At 41.9% G+C, this 25,577-nt stretch overlaps 1 protein-coding gene across 2 annotated transcripts in view; it reads right to left on the bottom strand.

Moving 5' to 3' along the window:
- Positions 1-25,577, bottom strand: part of LOC132830697 (proto-oncogene Wnt-3) — a 116,151-nt gene that overhangs the window by 56,484 nt on the left and 34,090 nt on the right. The gene's annotated exons all lie outside the window — the stretch shown is intronic.

Below are 25,577 nucleotides of genomic sequence, written 5' to 3'. Positions count from 1 at the left end.
CGTCTCCGCCGCATCTGCTCCCAGGAGGACCAATTCCAACACCGCACAACCCAGATGGCCTCCTTCTTCAAGGACCGCAGATTCCCCCCAGACGTGATCGACGATGCCCTCCACCGCATCTCCTCCACTTCCCGCTCCTCCGCCCTTGAGCCCCGCTCCTCCAACCGCCACCAAGACAGAACCCCACTGGTTCTCACCTACCACCCCACCAACCTGCGCATACAACGTATTATCCGCCGCCATTTCCGCCACCTCCAAACGGACCCCACCACCAAGGATATATTTCCCTCCCCTCCCCTATCAGCGTTCCGCAAGGACCACTCCCTTCGTGACTCCCTTGTCAGATCCACACCCCCCACCAACCCAACCTCCACCCCCGGCACCTTCCCCTGCAACCGCAGGAAATGTAAAACTTGCGCCCACACCTCCACACTCACTTCCCTCCAAGGCCCCAAGGGATCCTTCCATATCCGCCACAAGTTCACCTGTACCTCCACACACATCATCTATTGCATCCGCTGCACCCGATGTGGCCTCCTCTATATTGGTGAGACAGGCCGCTTACTTGCGGAACGCTTCAGAGAACACCTCTGGGCCGCCCGAACCAACCAACCCAATCACCCCGTGGCTCAACACTTTAACTCCCCCTCCCACTCCACCGAGGACATGCAGGTCCTTGGACTCCTCCACCGGCAGAACACAACTACACGACGGCTGGAGGAGGAGCGCCTCATCTTCCGCCTGGGAACCCTCCAACCACAAGGTATGAATTCAGATTTCTCCAGCTTCCTCATTTCCCCTCCCCCCACCTTGTCTCAGTCGGTTCCCTCAACTCAGCACCGCCCTCCTAACCTGCAATCCTCTTCCTGACCTCTCCGCCCCCACCCCACTCCGGCCTATCACCCTCACCTTGACCTCCTTCCACCTATCCCACCTCCATCGCCCCTCCCCCTAGTCCCTCCTCCCTACCTTTTATCTCAGCCGGCTTGGCTCTCTCTCTCTTATTCCTGATGAAGGGCTTATGCTCGAAACGTCGAATTCTCTATTCCTGAGATGCTGCCTAACCTGCTGTGCTTTGACCAGCAACACATTTGCAGCTGTGATCTCCAGCATCTGCAGACCTCATTTTTTACTGGCGAATTCACTTGGCCTGCACATCTTTGGATTGGGGAAGAAACTAGAGCACCCGGAGGAAACCTACGCAGACAATGGGGAGATGTGCAAACTCCGCACAGACAGTCACCCCAAGACAGAGTTGAACTCGGGTCCTTGGCACTGTGAGGCAGCAGTGCTGACCACTGAGCCACCATGTTGCCCACTTGCTGAGTTTTTCCAGCAATTTTTGATTATGTAACCACTGTCAGTTGTTGTTTCAAAAGAAACTAGTTCAGCTCCTTCGAAAAGAGAATCTTCTATCTTTACCTGGTCTAGCCGACATGTGACTCCAGACCTACAGCAATTTAGTTCACTTTTAACAGTTAGGGATGGACAATAAATGCCAACAACACCCACATCCCACAGATAAGGTGGAAAATACATACATATATAAACGATATTAAAGAACACTGGCTGTTGGGTAATAAGATGAAGGAGTTGAAGACACGGGAATATTCTGATGCCAGAATAGACTCATATTATGAGAAGAGAGTAAATGAGTGAGCTGCCAAACGATACAAGAGCAATGGATAATGATCCCCGCGACACAATCATTTCGATAGAGGAGAGATGTCCTGGGACTATATGAGAGAGTAAGTCTGAGACAGTGATGCCAGAGGTGTGGGAATGTCCTGTGACAGCTCAGGACAGAGACTGACTCTCATGCCTCGAAAATGAGCTCCATTACCTGCTGAGTGTCTGAATCTAGCTTTGTTAGCTTGGTGTCACACTGTATTATTAATACAATGGAGAGAGTTACTTCAGGCAACGTTACCCACTGCCGAGTTCTGGCATTCCCTGACAAATCGTAGCAACAGCCAACTATTCTTAATTCTAGTGTGTCCCCAATCGGGTGGGATAGACTAGGAAATCCCTATTGAAACACTTTCATCAAAATGACTAAAGGGCGTGTGAATGGCGCAGCTATGGCCGTAATCACTAGTTCGCGCTGATATAGTTTGCCCTCTCTCGCAGTGGGGTAGAAGCTTAACTCTTTTTCTCAGTATAAGCTTATTTTGCTCTTTTTAATCCCTTTAGCTCATGAAGCATCAACACTGATCCTGAGCGTTTCGAGCTCAGAGGCCAATAATGATTTTTTTTATGTATATATATTTAAAGGAGTTATGCTTTAAAAATGTAATTTCAATGGCAATAATGAGGCAAGGCCTGGCTGTAACATCTTGTTGGCTCTGGTGACCCGGGTTAGGTTGAGGGGCGGTGCAGAGCAGACTGAAGCAATGTCCCGGTTTGCAACATGTACACACTCCCCACTCATCTCAGATACTCGGTCTCCCACAGGCCTGCAGCCCACTCAGCAGACAGACATTTCAGAAGCAAACACAACAATGGAATAATCTCCCAAACAGAGGGAGGAGTAGGGACTAGGGAGAACTAAACAAAACAAACTATATCAGAGAAAATAAAAACTGAAAGAAGTGGGGGTGCTGGAATTCAGAAACAAAAGCAGAAATTACTGGAAAAACTCAGCCGGTCTGGCTGTATCTGTAGATAGAAATCATAGTTAAAATTGTCTTCCTCTAATCTGATATATGACAGATATATATGAGAGGTTGCCCCAAATACATTAAAGAAAGGAGACTACCACTTCATCCGTGATTTACTGAGATGATAAATTCTCTGATTGTGACATAATAAATTGTACATCACAAAATAAAAACTGCAGATGCTGTAAATCAGAAACAAAAATAGAAACTGCTGGAAAAGCTCAGCAGGTTTTGGCGGCAACAGTAAAGAGAAAAAAAGAGTTAATGTTTCTGGTTGAGTGACAAAACAAATTGTACATCACCTTAGATACCTCTCACCCAAAATGAATTAATTCATTCAATTTTTAAAAATTTGATTCATTTGACATTAAACTCCTAACATCATTCTCTTCAACTCTTGAAGGGTATGCAGGTTTGAAGGAGATAATGAGTCAATTGTGGAAAGCAACCAGTTCATGCCATCACGTCCCCACCTTGAGACAGAAAAAACCTGCCAAAATCTCGCCAGCCCATTACTACCTATTCTGAATACAAAATGTATCAAAAACCAGTCATCAGCTGATAGCCCCCTTCCTTCATTCAGTCCTGGCATTCCCCAAACCACAAAAAAATCCACTTCATAGATCTGTCAGCAGTGGATCAGAATGTATCTTCAGGTAGGGATTATTGATAAGAACACTCCCATTATTATAGCTGCAGGAGCAGGTCGATACAATTATGGTGTGTGTCACTGTTAATGTGCCTTGCAATCTGCTGCTAACCCATCCCAGACTAGCATACTTTTCGGAAAGTTAGAAGTAGGTTTGCCAATCCTGCAGTATCATCCTAAAGCTTTGAAGAATCAAGGGTTAATCTCCTAGATGACGGAGATTTGTGGGCGGCACGGTGGCACAGTGGTTAGCACTGCTGCCTCACAGCGCCTGTCGACCCGGGTTCAATTCCCGACTCAGGCGACTGACTGTGTGGAGTTTGCACGTTCTCCCCGTGTCTGCGTGGGTTTCCTCCGGGTGCTCCGGTTTCCTCCCACAGTCCAAAGATGTGCGGGTCAGGTGAATTGGCCAAGCTAAATTGCCCGTAGTGTTAGGTAAGGGATAAATGTAGGGGTATGGGTGGGTTGCGCTTCGGCGGGTCGGTGTGGACTTGTTGGGCCGAAGGGCCTGTTTCCACACTGTAAGTCTAATCTAATCTAATCTAAAAAAAAATGACCTAGATCAAAAATATTAAGAAGTTTGTTTACATTTTTGTTGAGGTTCCTTGGTTAAGAAAGGATTTAAAAGGGACGGATGTTTTATTAATGGTGTATTGCCATCAAATTACATGCTGCACCGAAATCTAATTGAGTTAAATAAAAGCAAAAAGGTGCAGCCAAAACTCAGTAGGTCTGGTAACATCTGTGGAGAGAGAAACAGAATTAATGTTTGGAGTCCAAGATGACTTCTTAAGAACTTTAGGCTTGGTCTCCCATTGGGGATTGTCTGTCACTGGGATTGTCTGTCACTAGGATTGTCTGTCACTGGGAGTGTCTCTCACTGGGATTGTCTGTCACTGGGAATGTCTGTCACTGAGAATGTCTATCACTGGGAGTGTCTCTCACTGGGGTCATTCACTGGCGATGATCTACTGGGGATTGTCTCTCTCTGATTATCACCTCTCTCTCTGGACTGGGATCGGTCTCTGGCAAAGCTTCGTCTTTCACTGGCTTGATCCACTGGGGATGATCTCCCATGAGGGATTGTCTCTCACTGGGAAGTGTCTCTCACTGATTATCATCTCTCTCTCTCTGGGCTGGGGTCTGTCTCTCACTGGGGTTTGAGTGTCACTGGCGATTGTCACAATCGGGGATCTCCTATTGTGGACTATCTCCCACTGGAGATTTTGGACTGAGAATCATTATCTCCCAGATTTAGTCCCAAAGCAATGTATAGTTAATTATTTTCATGCTACATTATTATTTGTGATACATTATCATTAGAACAAAACTCAAATATTCAGCTTTATAATTGTGAAAGTTGATATTTAAATGCAAGTAATTCATTTTTGGTTCCTTTAACTGACACGGTGAATGGTTATAATAATGATTGTAGACAAGTAGGATTCCTGATGAAGGGCTCCGGCCCGAAACGTCGAATTTCCTGTTCCTTGGATGCTGCCTGACCTGCTGTGCTTTAACCAGCAATACATTTTCAGCAAGTAGGATGGAGAACCATGTTTGAATGATTTCCCGATTCCTAATGGGTGGGTGGCATGGTGGATCAATGGTTAGCACTGCTGCCTCACAGCACCAGGGTCCTAGGTTCAATTCCAGGCTTCAGGCAACTATCTGTGTGGAGTTTGCACATTCTCCCCGTGTCTGTGTGAGTTTCCTCCAGGTGCTCTGGTTACCACCCACAGTCCAAAGATGTGCAGGGCAGGAGAATTGGCCATGTTAATTGCCCATAATGTTAGGTGCATTAGTCAGAGGGAAATGGGTCTATGTGGGTTACTGTTTGGAGGGTCGGTATGGATGTGTTGGGGTGAAGGGCCTGTTTCCTCACTGTAAGGAATCTAAAAAATCTAACCAAATGCATTTACTTTACCCTCAGGGATAAACTGGGTATTCAACATGGAACTCCCTGCAGTGCAAGACTCAGGTCAGTTAATTGAAAACGTGTAGTTTAGTAACGATGGCTGATCAGTGTTCTCATGGAGAAACTAGACCTTTCCATCTATACTAGCCTTGACCTTGCATTGACACTCAGAAGTAACAATTGACAAATTTATTTTATTATTAATCTGATCCATACCTCAGTTGTTTCTTCTCAACATCAGTTTCAAGATTATTGATCTTCACTGATCATATATTCAGGTCAAGCCAAAATGACAATATATCATCAACACAGATATTGGTGAGGCTCAACATTCACATCAACAGCTACTCAGTAGTTTGGAATCTATACTGAGATTCTGCAATGAAACATCTCTCAGATGTAGCATATAATCATATAACTTTTGTCTTGTTCCTTCACTCATTAGCTACCTTTTCTATTTTACTCATGTTTATGTAAGTAAGGTCTGATGGCAAACAGAAGTTAAAACTTTCCTCTTTTAAGCAGCTTGTATCAGCATCAAGGCCTCCCATGTACAAGTTAGCTGCAGGGTAAATATCCCATTACTCGACCTCAAAGGTATGACAACAATCTCACATTAACACTGGAATCTACACCAATTGCAGTTTTCTTAACAACTGGTCCTATTGGCCGTCTTGAATGAGATCACTGGCTTAGTACCTATCGGGGCATGTTAGATATCCCTGCAGAAGCTAGGCTGCTCAAACTCATTCATTTACAATCCTCAATTTTATCCATTGTTTTCCCCAATCCTGGTCTTAACCACTCTCATTAAACCCCACCTACTTCAGATTGCCAGACATTTCAGTGGAAGAAAGACAGTTTTAAAAGGAAGCAACAGAGAATTCAGATATACAGAGCTGCTTTATCAATGAGCTCCAAATGGAAAACGCTTGAATTAACTGCAAACAGTTTGGTGAAATTAAATTAGATTTATAGCTATCCAAAATGTATTATGACTTGACAAATAATAACATAATAACTCAAAGGAATAAGAGACTGAAGGAAACCATCTTTTCCACAATTACAGTATTGCCAATGGTTTTGAAAAGACTTTAACATTTAGTTGAGTTACCAGCAACATAAATATCATATCTACGAGTAGCTGAGACAGGTCGATGCTGCACAGCCCACATCTCATGAAAGAAATTTTTAAAACTCAGCACAGCACAGAGCAGCACAGGATCCACAATGATACAGACGGGAACTAACAAATGATAATTCACGCACAGCAGTTGAGTTGATGGGCTTGAGTTGGCAGTGAAATATTGACTCTGCCTGGAGTACCATCAACTTAGTGAAAGACTCCCTAGTCTGCCTGAAATTTATTGGTCTTCTAGACCCAGGAGTTAACCTCAACCAAGTGTTGAGGACTGGCACATTCTAAGGTCGAGGGCTTTGTGCTGAGGGACACACTAAAGCCTGGGACAGCTGCTACTAAGATACAGTAGGGAAAGACCACTATCCTCTGAGGTCTTTATGCCAAAATTAAATGGGGGCCCGTCCAATTTTCAAATCTTCCCAGTGCCTCAAATATGCATGTAAATATAATCTTGTACAAGTAAGAGATGCCTTTGGTTTGTTTGTTCAATAGAGTCAAGCTGCAATGTTTGCAAGTTTCTTTATATGCTACTGTACAGAACTTTGTGAATATGTATATACATGTTTTTATGTAAAGCTATCTTTTATGAAAAATAATGGTTTGAAATTTAAAAAAACAGTGAATGAATGGTGAATACTTTTAACACAACTGTGATCTGTATGTCAAATTTATTGTAATTTATGACCTGTTACGGGTGTGGGATATCTTGACCGATTTTACCAACATTTTCCCTGCAGGTTTCAGCCCCATATATAGCTGTATAAGAACTGGGGATGATTGGTGTTTCACAGCACTTAAGACCACAATATATAGAAGTAGTAGGCCATTCAGCCCACTGAGTCTGCTTCACCATTCAGTGAGATCATGGCTGATTTGATAACCGTCAACTCCACCTTTCTGCTTTTTCCGTCTAACCCTTGATTCCCTTACTAATGAAAAATCTGTCTATCTTGAATATACTGAATGACTCCACCTCTATAGTCCTTTGTACGAAACATTTCCATAGATTCACCAACCTTCAAGAGAAGCATCATCTCTATCTTAAACCCCTTATTCTGAGATTTGGCCAGCAGATCCTGGACTCTCCCAAAGGGGAAACAATCTTTCCACATCGACCCTGCCAAGTCCCAAAGAATCTAGTATATTTCAATGAAGTCAGCTCTCAGTCTTCTTAACAGGTCCAACCAACTTAACCTCCCCTCATAAGGCAGTCCCTCCACACTTGCCATTGGCCTCGTGTACATTTTCTGGATTGCCTCCAATGCCAGTATATCTTTACTTAGATAAGGACCCCAGGACTGTTGACAATATCCAAGCTGTGATCTGACTAGTGCCTGAATTTGAGTTTGATTTATTATTGTCACAAGTACCAAGTTACAGTGAAAAGTGCTGTTTGCAAGTTATACAAGCAGATCATACTGTACCAAGTGCATCAGGGTAGCAGAACAGGGTGCAGAGTATTGTGATACAGCCACAGAGAAAGTGCATAGAGAGAGATCAGAATTAAAATTTGAGAGTTCTGTTCAGAAGTCTGATAACAACAGGTAAGAAGTTGTTCTTGAATCTGTTCATACGTGTATTTAAACTTCGGTCAGTTTGAGTCCAGATATAGTGGGAGGGTTCACACCGAAGAGGATGGAAGAGAGTGTAACTGGGGTGAGAGGGATCTTTGATTATGTTGATTGGTTTCCTGAAGCCTTATATAGTTTCAGCAACACCTTCCTACTTTTATAATGCTTTCCCTTTGAAATAAAAACTAACACTCCATTTGCTTTTCTTTTTGAGATTCATGATGGACTCCCAAGCCTCCCTTCTGTAACTTCCTGCAGTCTTTCTCCATTTGAATAGTTTTCAGCTCCTCTACTATTCCTGCCAAAGGGGAGAACCTCACATTTTCACTCATTATGTTAGTCTGCCGAGTATTTTCCCACTCAGTTGATCTGACTCTGTTCTACTGCAGACTGTTTGTGTCATGCACAACACTTATCTTCCCTCCTACTTTTGGGTCATCTGTAAACCTAGCCACAGTGAATTCACTTTCCTTATCCAAGTCATTAATCTATATTGTAAATAATTTTGGCCCCAGTACTGATCCCTGTGGCATCCACTAATTACAGAATAGATAAACCTGGAGACTGCAGCATCAATTTCCCATTGTTGCAAGTTTGGGTTTCAATGCTCTGCCACTAATTTTTATTCCAAATGTACCTGGACACTTATGACACTGCACTTTAAACCTAAATTCACATGAGCAGCCTCAACCATGTCAATCTTTGGTCAAAAATATTGCAGTAATTTTCAATCGCAGGAAGGAAAATTACAGCAATGTTTTTGATCATAAATTGAAATGTCTCATAAATATGGTTGAGGTTGTTCATGTGAGTTTAGTTTTTAAGTGTAGTGTCATCAAGAAATATCAAATTATGAAATTAACAAGATATCATAGATTCTTAAAATTATGATATGGCATTTAGGAAAGTGTGTATTAAATTTCTGTCTGAACCATTTTAATTGAGTTGTTTTTACTTTTAAAATAAATGGATTAATACTTCTGTTAGAATAACAGAGGAATGAACCTCATATAAATATTTTAAGTATTTGTAATTAGTTTCCCATGGCATAGTGTCAAAGGCAACATGTTTATACAACCCACTCGGCATAATAATAGATAGAATTACAACTGTACATGAACATCACAATACAGTTTAGACACCTCTCCATTATAAGGTTATGCAAAAAATCCACAATAGTGTAAAACCTACACCAGCTTCACCTGACATTGGAGAATCATGTGTTTGTCCAATTATAGACTTGGTGTATATCTCAGTCTGTGCATAAAGTTAAAGCCAATTACTTTGTTTAAATTCCATTAGTTTTATTGGCAATTTTACAAAATACTTTTTCCTCCACACCAAATTAAAATATTACTTATGATTATATGACTGGATAGACTCTAGATTGTCTACCCAGATAAGCAAGGCTAATCCACCTTGATTAAACAGTTACCCATTCTGAATTTTGTTTTACTCTGGGCTGAATTTTCATGGCTGCATCCCATGTATCCAAACTCAAGCCCCAATCTTACCACCAGCTGTTCCTAGAATAACTCGCCATTGCCAGGATTTCCCAGAATTGACCAGCATCTCTGATGCTGTGGTGTACCCCGGTCAAGCACTACCAGTTCAGAGCTGCCCTGAATGTGATCAATGCCCATGGAGTGCGCCTGAGAGGTTGGTGCCCAGTGACCAACGTGTAGGTGGTTCGAAGCAAGCAGCAAGCTACATTTGCCACACCTGACCTGATTTCCACATCGAGTTTTCTCCACATCTCTCTTGTTTGGCACGTTCGATAAGATAGAATGCTGAATAATAATGAGGAGACTTGCAGTGTTAATGACATATTTAACAAGTTTTATCCATGTCAGTTGGCAATTCAGTCCTCAGCAGAGGATGCATAAGAGGTGCAGTCGGGATGTCACGGTACAACTTACTGGACTTCTTGCATATTGCTGCATTAAACACTCAATAGCTCACGTCACTCACGCCTTTAAGATTCTGTCCTCTGCTTTCTGCAACTCTGTCAGTTCTTCTTCTAACTAGAATCCGATTTCCCATGGACCTTATTTAGCATACATTCTTTATTTGAGAGCTAAGACACAATTCATTGGATCTTTCCTGATGGGCAGAGTTCAGTTGATGGACTGTCTAAGAATGATCCTTGGACAACATTCAGTCCGTGAAACCTTGGAAGATTTTATTCACTCCCTTGTGACGGGTTGGCAGAATCAATTAACATACCCTAAACTAGAACTGATCCTGGTACTCTTGTTTTCCACACAAATGATTTTCCCACTGGACGATACATTTACAGCTTCAGGCAAGTTGTCTTAATGTGAGAAAGAGGGAAGGAAGATTTGCATTTATATAGTGTCCTTCCCAATTTCAGAACATTCCAAAGTATTGTTTCAGCCAATGAGTTGTTTAAAGTGTTGTCACTGCTATAATATAGGAAATATGGTCCCTAATTTATGCATAGTAAGATCTCATAAACTACAATGTGGTAATGACTAGATATTTTGTTTTAACGTTTCTGGTTGAATGATGAGCTAGGACACCAGGAGAAACTCCCAAGTAAGTCTTCAAAATAGCACTGTGCGATTGAAATAAGCAGTTAGTTCAATATCTTCTATACAGCACCCACAACAGATCTTTGAAACAATTTAAAGACTATAATGTTTACTCTCTGCCTCTGTATCTGCCCTAAGGCAGCAATTCCTGGATTGTTCTCCTTCTGTGGAAAGCAGAAGTCATGCTGTCAGCTGGCTGTTGATACAAGAGGCAGGCAATGGTGGAGCCACATAGATGAGGGGCTGAGTAACTTTGTGTACATACATTTATTTAGGAGACAAGCCAAGAAAGGATGTGGTGATAAGTAATGAAGTTCAACTAGGAGCTGTCAGTTGTAAAGACACTATGGTACCACCAATGTCAAAATTGGAAGGCATCAGCTGTATTATTAATGATTTTCATGGTTTTTCAGTTTATATTCATATTATTTTCCTCCAAATTATCTTCCAGTTTTGTATTCAGCTCACTATCCTGGAGGTAAAAGTTCCGTTGTCAGGTCTCTGCCCAAACTATTTATTTTGTTTTGCACGTCCTGGCAGATAAACTTGTGGGAATTTCCAGAATCTTCTCTTTTATTTCAACTCTCAGCAGTTCAGATACTTTGTTTTGCTTGGAATGCTACTTGCAAGAGTAAAATCTTGCATTTATTTGCATTAAACTCTCCACTTGCAGTTTCATAAAATGCTCCTTCCGCACTGTTTTGTTGAAATTGACACTGTGCATGAAATAAACATTACCACACACAGTATTGTGCATGAACCTATCTGCTGTATCTCTGTAAATTTACATGGTATTTTATCTACGTAACGACATTTCATTTTGTATTGTACCTGTAGGGTTTTCACTGTACTGTAAAATTCCAACCCTCCCATTTAATTATTCAAAATACAAATGTTGAGTATAGCATTCTATTGCAAAGCATGTCATCATTGAGCAAGTGCTGTTTATGTTTTAAAAGGAAGAGTACATTTATGTGATCATTTTCACAACACTCCAAACTGCTAAACAGTCATGTACTTGGAACTATGATTTTGTGGCCATAACAGAGACATGGATTTCACAGCGGCAGGAATGGTTGCTGGACGTTTCAGGGTTTAGATCTTTTAAAAAGAACAGGGATGGTGATAAAAGAGGTTGGTGGGGGGGGGGAGTAGCATTGTTAATTAGAGAGTGCATCACAGGTGCAGAAAAGAAGGTTGTTGAAGAGGGTTTTGTCTACTGAATCAGTATGGATGCACGTCAGTAACAGGAAAGGAGCAGTCACTTTATTGAGTGTTGTCTGTAGACCCCTCACCCCCTCCATTAGCAGTAGGGAGATGCAAAACAGATTGGACAGCAGATCTTGTGGTTATGGGTGACTTCAACTTCCTGAATATTGATTGGAACATCCTTAGTGCAGATGGTCTGGATGGAGTCAATTTTGTCAGATGTGTCCAGGAAGGATTCCTGACTCAATATGTAGATAAGCCAACTGGAGGGAGGCCATATAGGGTTTGGTGTTAGGCAATGAGCCAGACCAGGTGTCAGATCTCTCAGTGGGGGAGCATTTCGGTGACAGTGACCACAGCTGCCTTACCTTTACCCCATAGCCATGGAGAGGGATAAGAACAGACGGTATGGGAAGGTATTTAATTGAGGGAGGGGAAATTATACTGCTATTAGACAGGAGCTGTGGAACAATTGTTCTACAGGAAAAGCACAACAGAAATGTGGAGGCTGTTTAAAGAGCACTTGTTGCCAGTGTTGGTTAATTTTGTCCCACTGAGACAGACAAGGAATGAGAAGGTGAAGGAGCCTTGGATGACAAGAGAAGAGGAGCTTCTCGTCAAGAAGAAGAAAGAAGCTTACTTAAGGTTGAGGAAGCAAGGATTCGGACAGCTTTAGAGGATTATAGGGTAGCTAGGAAAGAACTCAAAAATGGACCGAGGAGAGCAAGGAGGTGGCACAAAAAAGCCTTCGTGAGAAGGATTAGGGAAAAATCCAAAGGCATTCTTATACATACGTGAGGAGTAAGAGAATGATCAGAGAGAGGGTAGAGCTGTTCAGGGATAGTAGAGGGAACTTGTGCCTGGAGTCTGAAGTGGTTGGGGAGATCCTAAATGAGTTTTTGCTTCAGTATTCACTAAAGGGAACTTGTTGATAGTGAGAACACCATGGACCAGGTTAATAGGCTTGAACAGATTGATATTAAGGAAGTGGATGTGCTGGAAATTCTGGGAAGCATTAAGATAGATAAGGCCCTAGGGCTAGACCTAATATCCAAGGCTAATACAGGAAGCAAGGAATGATATTGCTACACCTCTTGAAATGATCTTTGCATCTTCACTCTCCATGGGAGTAGTACTGGATAATTAGATTAAATTACTTACAGTGTGGAAACAGGCCTTCAGCCCAATAAATCCACACCGACGCGCCGAAGCGCAACCCACCCAAATCCATTCCCCTACATTTACCCCTTCACCTAACACTACAGGCAATTTAGCATGGCCAATTCACCTAACGTGCACATTTTTGGACTGTGGGAGGAAACCGGAGCACCCAGAGGAAACCCACGCAGGCACGGGGAGAATGTGCAAACTCCACACAGTGAGTCGCCTGAGACGGGAACTGAACCCAGGTCTCTGGGGCTGTGAGGCAGCAGTGCTAACCACTGAGCCACCCAATTGGAGGGAGGCAAATGTTATTCTTCGGTTCAAGAAAGGGAAAAGGGAAATCCCTGGGAATTACACACTAGCCAGTCTTACGTCTGTGGTAAGTAAGGTATTAGAAAGGATTCTGAGAGATAGGATTTATGACGATTTGGAAAAACATAGTTTGATTAATGATAGTCAGCATGGCTTTGTGAGGGACAGGTCATGCCTCACAAGTCTTACTGAGTTCTTTGAGGACGGGATGAGACAAGTTGACAAAAGTTGAGCAGTGGATGTGGTGTATATGGATTTCAGTAGACCTTTGATAAGGTTCCCTATGGTCGATTCATTCTGAACGTTAGGAGGTATGAGATACAGGGAAATTTGGCTATCTGGGTACAGAATTGAAGGACAAAAGAAGACAGCGAATGACAGTAGATGGAAAGTATTCCGCCTGGAGGTCGGTGACCAGTGGTGTCCTGCAGAGATCTGTTCTTGGGCCTCTGCTCTTTGTAGTTTTATAAATGACTTGGATGAAGACGTGGAAGGGTGGGTTTGTAGGTTTGTCGATGACACAAAGGCCGGTGGTGCTGTAGATAGTGTCTAGAGCTGTTGCAGGCTACAACATGGCAGATGGTGGAATTTGAATTCACTTTTAAAAATCTGGAATTAAGAGTCTAATGATGACCATGAATCGATTATCAAGAAAAACACCTCTGCTTCATTATTGTCCTTTAGGGAAGGAAACTATCATCCCTACCTGGTCTGGCCTACATGCAACTCCAAATCCACAGAAATGTTCACAGAACCCCTACAGTGTGGAACCAGGCCATTTAGCCCAATGAGTCCACTCCAAAGAGCAACCCACCCAGATCCACCTACCTACTAATCCTGTAACCCTGCATTTCTCATTACTAATCCATCCAACCTGCACATCTTTGAACTTTGGGAGGAAACTAGAGCAGCCAGAGACCCACAGACACTGGGAGAATGTGCAAACTACACCAAGACAGTTGCCTGAGGTTGGAATCAAACCCGGGTCAATTGGTACTATGACCACTGAGCTGCCCTTTATCATTGACTTTTAACTACTGCCTAGCCAGTAACATCTCATCCCAAGAATGATTTAAAAAAAGCAAGGTTTCAAATATTTGAATGTGTCAATGATCAGATTATCTGTTTAAATGATGGTCTTGAGGAATACATAGTGTCGAAGATTCTCTGGAGAAATTATTTTTAAATGGTGCCTAGGGATCCTTTACATCCACTTGCGAGGGAAATGTTTCCGTCTCATCTCAAAGGTGGCACGTCCAAAGGTGCAGCACTCTACTTGTACTGCACTAGTGGATTAGTCTAGATACCCAGACGATTGGGAGGCTGCAATCAAATTTGCATTATTGAATGAGTCATAGAATCATAGAGATGTACAGCATGGAAACAGACCCTTCTGCCCAACCCGTCCATGCCGACTAGATATCCCAACCCAAATCTAGTCCCACCTGCCAGCACACGGCCCATATCCTTCCAAACCCTTCCTATTCATATACACATCCAAATGCCTCTTAAATGTTGAAATTGTACCAGCCTCCACCACATCCTCTGGCAGCTCATTCCATACGCGTACCACCCTCTGCGTCAAAAAGTTGCCCCTTAGGTCTCTTTTATATCTTTCCCCTCTCACCCTAAACCTTTGCCCTCTAGTGCAGAACTCCCCCACCCCAGGGAAAAGACTTTGTCTATTTATCCTATCCATGCCCCTCATAATTTTGTAAACCTCTATAAGGTCACCCCTCAGCCTCCAACGCTCCAGGGAAAACAGCCCCAGCCTGTTCAGCCTTCCCCTGTAGTTCAGATCCTCCAACCCTGGCAATTTCCTTGTAAATCTTTTCTGAACCCTTTCAAGTTTCACAACTTTTTTCCAATAGGAAGGAGATCAGAATTGCATGCAGTATTCCAACAGTGACCTAACCAATGTCCTGGACAGCCACAACATGACCTCCCAACGCCTGTACTCAATACTCTGACCAATAAAAGAAAGCATACCAAACACCTTCTTCATTATCCTATCTACCTGCGACTTCACTTTCAAGGAGCTATGAACCTGCACTCCAAGGTCTCTTTGTCCAGCAACACTCCCTAGAACCTTACCATTAAGTGTATAAGTCCTGCTAAGATTTGCTTTCCCAAAATGCAGCACCTCGCATTTATCTGAATTAAACTCCATCTAACACTCCTCAGTCCATTGGCCCATCTGGTCCAGATCCTGTTGTAATCTGATGTAACCCTCTTCGCTGTCTACTGCACCTCCAATTTTGATGTCATCTGCAAATTTACTAACTGTACCTCTTATGCTCGCATCCAAATAATTTATATAAATGACAAAAAGTAGTCACAGGCCTCCACTCTGAAAAACAACCCTCCACCACCACCCTCTGTCTTCTACCTCTAGATCCAAATGACTAGTTCTCCCTGTATTCCATGAGATCTAACCTTGCTAATCAGTCTCCCATGGGCAACCTTGCCGAACACCTTACTGAAGTCCATATCGATCACATCTACTGCTCTGCCCTCATTGATCTTCTTTGTTACTTCTTCAAAAAACTCAGTCAAGTTTGTGAGACATGATTTCACATGCACAAAGCCATGTTGACTATCCCAAATCAGTCCTTGCCTTTCCAAATACACGTACATCCTGTCAATCAGGATTCCCTCCAACAACTTGCCCACCTGATCAGTTCCTGGGCATTTATCCACCTTTAACCATTTCAAGACATCCAGCACTTCCTCCTCTGTAATCTGAACATTTTGCAAGATGTCACCATCTATCTCCCTACAATCTATATCTTCCCTATCCATTTCCACAGTAAATACTGATGCAAAATATTCCATTAGTATCTCCCCCATTTTCTGTGGCTCCACACAAAGGCCGCCTTGCTGATCTTTGAGGGGCTCTATTCTCTCCCTAGTTACCCTTTTGTCCTTAATATATTTGTAAAAAGCCTTTAGATTCTCCTTAATCCTATTTGCCAAAGCTATCTCATGTCCCCGTTTTGCCCTCCTGATTTCCCTCTTAAGTATACTCCTACTTCGTTTATACTCTAAGGATTCACTTGATCTATCTTGTCTATACCTGACATATGCTTCCCTCTTTTTCTTAACGAAACCCTCAATTTCTTTAGTCATCCAGCATTCCCTATACCTACCAGCCTTCCCTTTCACCCTGACAGGAATATACTTTCTCTGGATTCTTGTTATCTCATTTCTGAAGGCTTCCTATTTTCCAGCCATCCCTTTACCTGCGAACATCTGCCTCCAATCAGCTTTCAAAAGTTCTTGCCTAATACCGTCAAAATTAGCCTTTCTCCAATTTAGAACTTCAACTTTTAGGCCTGGTCTACCCTTTTCCATCACTATTTTAAAACAGATAGAATTATGGTCGTTGGCCCCAAAGTGCTCCCCCACTGACACCTCAGTCACCTGCCCTGCCCTATTTCCCAAGAGTAAGTCAAGTTTTGCACCTTCTCTAGTAGGTACATCCACATACTGAATCAGAAAATTGTCTTGTGCACACTTCCTCTCCATCTAAACCTTTAACACTATGGCAGTCCCAGTCGATGTTTGGAAAGTTAAAATCCCCTACCATAACTACCCTATTATTCTTATAGATAGCTGAGATCTCCTTACAAGTTTGTTTCTCAATTTCCCTCTGACTATTGGGGGGTCTATAATACAATCTCCATAATGTGATCATCCCTTTCTTATTTCTCAGTTCCACCCAAATAACTTCCCTGGATGTATTTCCGGGAATATCCTCCCTCAGCACAGCTGTAATGCTATCCCTTATCAAAAATGCCACTCACCCTCCTCTCTTGCCTTCATTTCTATCCTTTCTGTAGCATTGTATCCTGGAACATTAAGCTGCCAGTCCTGCCCATCCCTGAGCCATGTTTCTGTAATTGCTATGATATCCCTGTCCCATGTTCCTAACCATGCCCCTTGCATTGAAATAAATGCAGTTTGATTTATTAGTCCTATCATGTCCCTGTCTGCCCTGACTGTTTGACTCACTTCTGTTGTCAGCTGTACCCGTCTCAAACTGATCTCTTTCCTCACTATCTCCCTAGATGCCCCCCCCCCCCCCCCACCCCAACATACTAGTTTAAATCCTCCCAAGCAGTTCTAGCAAATTTCCCTGCCTGTATATTAGTCCCCTTCCAATTTAGGTGCAATCCGTCCTTCTTGTACAGGTCACTTCTACCCCAAAAGAGATTCCAATGATCCAAAAATGTGAATCCTTCTCCCTTATGCCAGCTCCTCAGCCATGTATTCATCTGCCCTATCCTCCTATTCCTGCCCTCATGAGCTCGTAGCACTGGGAGTAATCCAGATATTACTACCCGTGAGGACCTCCTTTTTAAATTTCTGCCTAACTCTCTGTAATCTCCCTTCAGAATCTCAACCTTTTCCCTTCCTGTGTTGTTGGTTCCAATGTGGACAATGACCTCCTGCTGGCCCCTCTCCCCCTTGAGAACATTCTGCACCCTCTCTGAGACATCCCTGAGAATCCATCACCCATTTTCCAAAACAGCATACCTGTTTGAAATGGGTATATCCACAAAAGACTCCTGCACTGGCTGCCTACCTCTCTTATCCTTCCTGGAGTTAACCTATCTATACGACTGTATCTGAAACTTCCACCTCCCCCCCCCCCCCCCCCCCCCCCCCCCATAACTGCCATCCATCACATACTGTTGCTGTTGCAAATTCCTTATCGCTTCTATCTGTCTCTCCAACCCATCCACTCGATCTGATAAGATTCGCATCCAACAGCATTTATGGCAGATATAATCCGCAGTAACCCTTAAACTCTCTTTAAACTCCCACATCTGACAAGTTGCAAAGAAGAAAACTGCTTGTGTTCCTATCAGTTATAATCTTGACATTAAAACATAGCTTTAATCTCCAATAACCTTAAACTTGCAAGAAGGGATGGTTTCTTTTTATCAAAACAACACTATAATTCAGTTAATCTTCGAGCAAGGTTGAGCACCATAATACAGGAATTTGTATTTGTTCATTCTAAGGAAAGATCATTAGCCTGAAACATTAGGTCACTTTCTTTCTCCACAGATGCTGTCAGATCAGTTGAGTGCACTCACCATTTACTCAGCATGGTGCTTTTATTTCAGGTGTTATTTTCCTTTTCCTCTTGCTTTTCTGGTATATAATATAAAGTTGATGGGCGCCTCATCAGACAAAAGAGCCAAAGAAGGAGGTAAGGGAAGGGTATTTAATATCTTAGTTAGAAGTAGGTTTTATTGTGGGGAAGGGGATTTAAAGCATGATGGAGGGGGACAAATAGCTTTAGGGAGGAAATTTCAAATCTTAGAGCCATTATAGAGTAAAGGCAATGGGGAATATACATGGAAGACAGACTTGTTGAAAGGTTGTGGGGATTGATGAGACTATGGAGAATAAAAGGGGCTAGGCTGTGAGGAGTTTTGAACACAAGGCTGAGACTGTTAAATTGGAGGCATTAGGAACAAGTCTTAATCCCTAAACAATGCTGCTATCTGGATAACTCTTAATCCTAACATTGCTGCAATAATGTTATCCTATAACCAATGCTATAATTATTTCACTGAAAAAATGGCTAATCTATAAAAGAACATCCCCAGGGATAAGGAGACAGTGAAGGGAAATAAGGTTGATTCATTCAAGTGAAAGTTAGATTTTTTTTGTTAGAAGTAAATATTTGAGGTACTGTAGACCATAATTTGAGATGTAAAAAGTATCAAGTTTAACATGCTTGGCAAGAAGAGGTGAATTTGGGCTTGTATTTCTCACCTGCTCCATGAGTGGGTCCGGTGTAGACTAACTGATAGTGATGGATTGTTATGATTAGTCAACATGTCCTTTATAATTACACCAAGCTATTAGCAGAATATTGACTAGATGGATCTTGGTCTTCCATCATCTATTAATTCCTATTTTAATACCTCAAAGCCTCCCATTCCCAATAACATTTTTCCCATCCAAGTGATGCAACTGCTGGTAAGAAGGAAATCAATATTCACTTGGAAGGAACATAGATGACATCACAGATTTAGAGGAATTTAAAATGATTTGGGGAACTAGACACATCTTTTATTAACGATTCAATTGGGCTGCAATTTAATAGCAACAGGATTGAAAAATGCACACTCAGGCCATATTCTATTAAATCAGCTCTGTATCTGTTCTGACCTCCTATCACTACTAGGTAACCCCTGTAGAGCTTCTGACTTCAACAATCATCCTTAAGAGAGTTGCAATCACAAAGCTAGAGCCAGAATTTGCTGGTACAGGCGTCTTATATCGTTACCTGTTAGTTAGACTTCTTTCTTATCCTTTAGATCAAAAGACTGTGTTGAAAATATGAACTGATGTAACATGATAAGGGAATAGGGAATCTGAGACTTGGTGAACAGCTGGCTTAAGATTTTCTCATTAATTGATGATTTAAAACTTCAGAAAGCTACAGGTAATAAGGGAGATAGGAATAGGTGAGCAACAATCAAATCAAATCAGGTTGAGAGAAAGAAGTAAAGGGAGAGAAAGATTAAATTGAGAGAGAGAAGAAAGGAAAAAACAATAAGGACATTATTTTTAAAACTAAAAAAATTCCTGAAGGAATAGTTTATTACCTGCAGGGCTGAATCTTCAGATATAAATTGTTCCCTTACTTCAATTTAATGAATGGGATTGCAGAAAATAAATGTCAATTTAAAAAGGACTTTTAAGTGGTTAAGTGCTGGACCTAAGTTTTTGCAGAGAATTTCGGAATTTAGGGGCAGCACAGTGGCTTAGAGGTTAGCACTGCTGCCTCACAGCATCAGGACCCGGTTTGATTCCAGTTTCGGGTGACTATCCGTGTGGAGTTTGCACATTCTTCTCGTGTCTGCGTGGGTTTCCTCCAGATATTCCGGTTTGGTCCCACAGTCGAAAGATGTGCAGGTTAGGTGAATGAGCCATGCTAAATTGCACGTAATGTTCTGGGATGTGTAGGGTGGTTGCATTAGTCTTGGGAAATGTAGAGTAATAGGGCAGGGGAATGGGTCTGGGTGGGATACTGTTCGAAGGGTCGGTGTGGACTTGTTGGGCCAAATGACCTGTTTCCACGCTTTAGAGATTCTATGGTTCTTAATTCATTTTAATGGTAGTATTTTCCTTACACTTGAGGAAGTTTGACAGTAGCCAGATCACATTTTCATGAGGCTGATATCCAAGGGGGAAAAGTTATTCAGCTATTTGTGGTGATTCCGAAAAGTGTACTTTACTACTGTTGCTGGTTTTTCTACATGCAATAGTGAGGAGCACTTTAAATTTAACTTTGTTCCCACACTTCTGACTAGTTGGAAAAACACAGACAGATGACGGCTTTTAAATGGGAAAGAGTGAATTGTTTTATGAAGTTGTTCTACAATAATTCTATTATTAATGCCCATTTCAAAGTAGTGTCACACAATAATTTTCAAATTGTCTTTTAGATTAGTTAGTGGTGGTGTTTTAGGGAAATGGCTGGCTTGCTAGTTTACAATGCAGACTGATGCCAACAACAGGGGTTCAATTCCCACTAAGATAACTGTGAAGGTACCATCTTCTCAACCATGATTGGAACCAGAGACATGTTCACCCTTAGATTAAACCACCACCAGTTATCTCTCTACTGAGAGAGTGGGACTATGGTGACTTAACCAAACAATATTTTATACAGTGACCATTGATCCAATCCTGGTTTAAAAAAGTGGCAATGACTACAAATTTACCCCGATTGCAGATGGATCCAACAAACTGGCAGTTAACAGACAGGATTCATTCACCTACCTCCCTTAATTCAGCATACTAAAGTTGGATTGAGTGAATTAGTGTACAGTGTTAGAATGATACAATGAAAGAGAAGAGGATGAGGTGAAGACCCTGTGACAGGCAGTCAACAAGCAAGGTGAGGACCTTCACAGAGAAGCAGACAGATTGGCAGCAGACCTGATACTCAGGACATAAGCACTCTGCCCGAAAGTTATTGGTCTTCCAGAACATGGAAGACGTTGACCTTGACCAAGTGTTGCAGACTGGCACATTCCAAGGTCCAGGGCTATGTGTGGAGGGGTGCAATAAAGCTCGGGACAGCTGCCGTCAAGGCTCCTTGGGGCAAGACCACTGTCTGAGGTCTTCCAGTTAAATGGAGTGCATTCAGTTCTCAGACCCTCCTAATGCCTCAAATGCATATGAATATAGTCTCATCCGTGTAAGAGATGTCCTTGGTTTGTTTGGATAGAGTCAAACTCCAATGTTGTTCGTTTCCTTGTTATGCTCCTATACAGAACCAAACTGCATTTGTGACTTTGTATATCTACAAAGATTTTTTTATGAATAAAGGATATTTTTGAAATAAAGCAAAACAATAGCCCATATTCTCTAGAGTTAAAGTATATTTGGAGAGATCTGGCCTGTGGTCCTGCACTATCTGGGAAAGCCTCAATGTTACGGTAGTCTGGACAATTGTGTGTACAGGAGATGCCTGTTTTGGAGCTTGAACAGTAGTTGGGGCTATGACAGTGCAGTTAGAAGGCTGAAAGATGCATGGATAGCATTTCTCAGGACCTGCAGCTTAAGAAATTGCACACAGAAAGAATGTGTGGCTGCCAATCAAAAGAAGGGAAGCCAGTAAATAATGACAGTATCCCCTGAGTACATTTCACATGCAAAGTTGATTTACAGTCTTGGAAATTTGTGACAATGAGGCCAGCCACAGACAAAACCATGGCACCCTGTGTAGTCCAGACATGAGGTGGAGGTAGAGAAGCGTGAAAGAGTATTTGTTTGTGAGGGGACTAGATAGATACTTCTGCAGCTGTAGACATGACTCTAGGATGTTAAGTCGAATCCCATGTGCCACAGTCAAGGATATCACAGAAAGTTGCATGGCATTCAGGAGTGGGAGAGTGAATAGACAGACATTGTGGTCCATGTTGGCTCATAGAAAGAAACAGAAATGAAATCCTGCAAGCAGACTTTAGGAAATTGGGTAGGAAATCGAAAAGCAAGACTTCAAAGGTAGCAATCACCGGATGACTCCTGGTGCTAAACAATGGTAAGCATAGGTATAGAAGGACAGGACAGATGAATGTGCAGCTGTTCAAAGAGTCCAGGGTGTTGAGGCATTGGAATGGTTTCTTTGGGTGTGAGAACTGTACAAGTTGGGCAGGTTATATCTGAACTGAAACTGGATCAATATCCTTGTGGGAAGGTTTGGCAATGTTGTTGGTTTGGCTAAGGATGGAAGTAGTTCTGATGGAAGAGAAGCTGACACTGAATTAGAAGTTAAAATGTGAGGAAGATGAGTCCGGAAGGCAGAGGTAATATCACCTAGATAAGAAACAAGTGAGTTTAGCTATATATTTTAATACAAGTTGCGTGAAGAATACTATATGTAGTTACATGGAAATATGATATCATGGCTATAGACAAGACTTAGGAGAAAGATAGACAGGATCGACAGTTCAACCTTCCTGGTTATAGAACATGAAGGCGAGACAGAGAGCAGGACAGAAGAGGAGTGAGGAGATGGGTGGGGGGCTGGTCACAACATTGATCAAGGAATCACGAATAGCAGTGTGGAGGGGATGATACCTTGAAAAGATCATCATGTGAAGCCATATGGGTAGAAACACAAAAGGGGCAAGCATACTGTTGGGTTTGTGTTATAGGCCTCCAAACAGCCAGGGAAAGGTAAAGGATCAAAACTGTAAACAAATTTGAGAAGTACAGGAATAATAAGATAGTAATATGAATTTTAAGTACCCCATATTAACTGAGATAGATTTAGTGTAGAGGTAGAGAGGGAATAAAATGCTTAAATTGCATCCATGAGAACATTTTTAGCCAATATGTAAAAGGCTCAACAAGGAAAACAACATTTCTGGACTTAATGTTGGGAAATGAGCCCACGAAGGTGGAAGACGTATCAGTAAGGAAGCATTTTGGAGATAGTGACCACAACTCGGTTAGATTGAGGATAGAATAAATGTTCTAAATTGGGGAAAGGCTTATTTTACTAACATAATATATGATTTGACTCAACTGGACTGAGAGCCAATAAAACTGTCTCACAGCAGTGGGAGGCATTCAAGGAGGAATAGCAGGAGTATATTCCCGGAATGCCAAAGGGTGAGACCAAGGCTGGAGAACCCTAAATTTCAAGGGACATAAAGGTCAAGATTAAGAAATAAAAAGGTAAGTTTATGGCAGATACGGAGGGATCAATACATCAGAATTCCTAAAGGAGTATAAGAAGTGACGGGTGTTGCTTGAAAAGGAAGTTAGAAAGCAAAAAGAGTGCTTGAGAAACATTGGCATTTATGATCAAGGAAAACCCAAAATGTCTTTTTTTTTAAATAAATAAAGATGAAGAGAATAAGTTGCAAACGAGTAAGACTGTAGTTTGTGGACCTGGAAGATATGGGTGCAATCCTCAATGAATACTTTGCATCAGTCTTGAGAACGGAAAAGGACAAAGCACATGTGAGCATCAGAGTGGAGGATGTTGAAACTTTATAATAAATTGACATAGAGAGACAGGAAAACTTAGCAGCCATAAAATTGGATAAATCTACACACCCAGATAAGATATAGGTTGTTGAGAAAGGCCAGGTAGGAGATATTAGAGATCCAGGCAGGAATTTTCAAATCTCTTCTAGCCACAGGTGAGGTGCCAAAGGATTGGAGGATTTCTAGCATTGTCCTATTATTAAAAATGAGAGGAATCCATGGATCAGGAATAAGGAGGTCAGTTTCTCTATCCTCAGTGGTGAGAAAGTTAGTGGAAAACATTCTGAGGGAAAGAATGTATCTGAGCTTGGACAGTCATGGAATAATCAGGGATTGTCAGGATGGATTTGTAAAAAGGGAGTCATGTTCGATAGATTTGAGTGAATCTTTTGAGGAGCTAAACTAAACTATTGATGAGGGTAATGCATTTGATATGATCAGCATTGACTCTTGCAAGGCTTATGATAAGATGCCTTTTGGCAGACTGGTCAAGTAAGAGCCCTTGAGATTCAATACAAAGAGCACATTGGATCTACAATTGGTTGAGAGTCTGGAAGCAGAGGGTGCTGGTTCTGAGACTGGAGGTCTGTTTCCAGTGGACTGAGCAGGGTTTGGTGCAGACCCCTGCTATTGTGACATACATTAGTGATTTGGATTCAACTATGGGGAATATGATTAACAAGTTCATGGATTACATGAAAATTAATGAGGTGGTAAATAATGAGGAAAATAGCAGTTAGCTGCAGAAAGACATCAAAATCAACTCCCAGCAGAGTGAAGTAAGCCTTTTGGAATGGGACATCAAGCCAAGGGTTGAAACAATGAATGGTAAGACCTTAGAAAATCTGAAGATCAAAGGGATCTTGTTGTGCATATTGAGAGATCACCGAAGGTAGCAGGGGAGGTAGAATAGTTAAGAAAATGTAAGGGATACTTGCCTTTATTAGCTGAGACATAGAATATAAAAACAAGGAGATTATACTGGAACTATATAAAACACTGGTTATGCCTCAACTTGAGTATTGTGCACAGTGCTGGTCATCACATGAAAGGAAAGATATTATTCCACAGGAGAGGGTACAGAGGAGACTGACCAGGGTGCTACCTGGGCTGAAGGTCTGAGATATGAGGATAGATTGGATAGGTTGAGGTTGTTTCCCTTGGAGCAAAGAAGTTGAGAAGCGACCTGATAGAGAGCAGTAAGCTTATGAGAAGCATGGGTAGGGTGGATAGCAAGACACTCTTTCCAATAGCAGAGGGGTCAGTAACCAGGGCACATAGAGTTAAGTTAACAGGTAGAAGGCTAAGACGAGTTTTAAGGAGAAATGTTTTCACTTTAGGGTGTTAGGAGCTTGGAACTCATTGCCTTAAAGAGTCAGAAACTTTTGTCACATTTAAAGCAGCCTTAGCCTTTGGCGCTATAGGCCAAAAGCTGAAAAATGGGGTTAGTGTAGTCAGATCTTCGTTAACCAGCACAGACATGATGGGCCAAATGGCCTCCTGCTGTGCTACATCCATAAGTCTGTGATACAGTACTCTGGCAGAGATATCAAATACATGTCTTATCTTAATATTGAAATAAAGCTTAATTATATATCCTAATATCAATTATCCTTCAAAATTACAGTCAAGTAGGAGAAAGTGAGGACTGCAGATGCTGGAGATCAGAGCTTAAAAATGTCAAGTACCCATTACAGTCAAGTACCCATTATACTTGTTAACAAAGAATTAACTATAAATTCACTTGTTTTTTGGAGTACAGTGTTATACTCATTCCAGAACTGCTCAGTAAATGTATTTTGTCAACTGTCTTAATTCACTTCTTTCCTTTAATTCCCTTCCTGTCTTCTCCAGAACCCCTC

The sequence above is a fragment of the Hemiscyllium ocellatum genome, chromosome 32 (assembly GCF_020745735.1).
Source record: "Hemiscyllium ocellatum isolate sHemOce1 chromosome 32, sHemOce1.pat.X.cur, whole genome shotgun sequence".
NCBI lineage: Eukaryota > Metazoa > Chordata > Chondrichthyes > Orectolobiformes > Hemiscylliidae > Hemiscyllium > Hemiscyllium ocellatum.
This window is presented reverse-complemented; position numbering and strand designations above follow the sequence as displayed.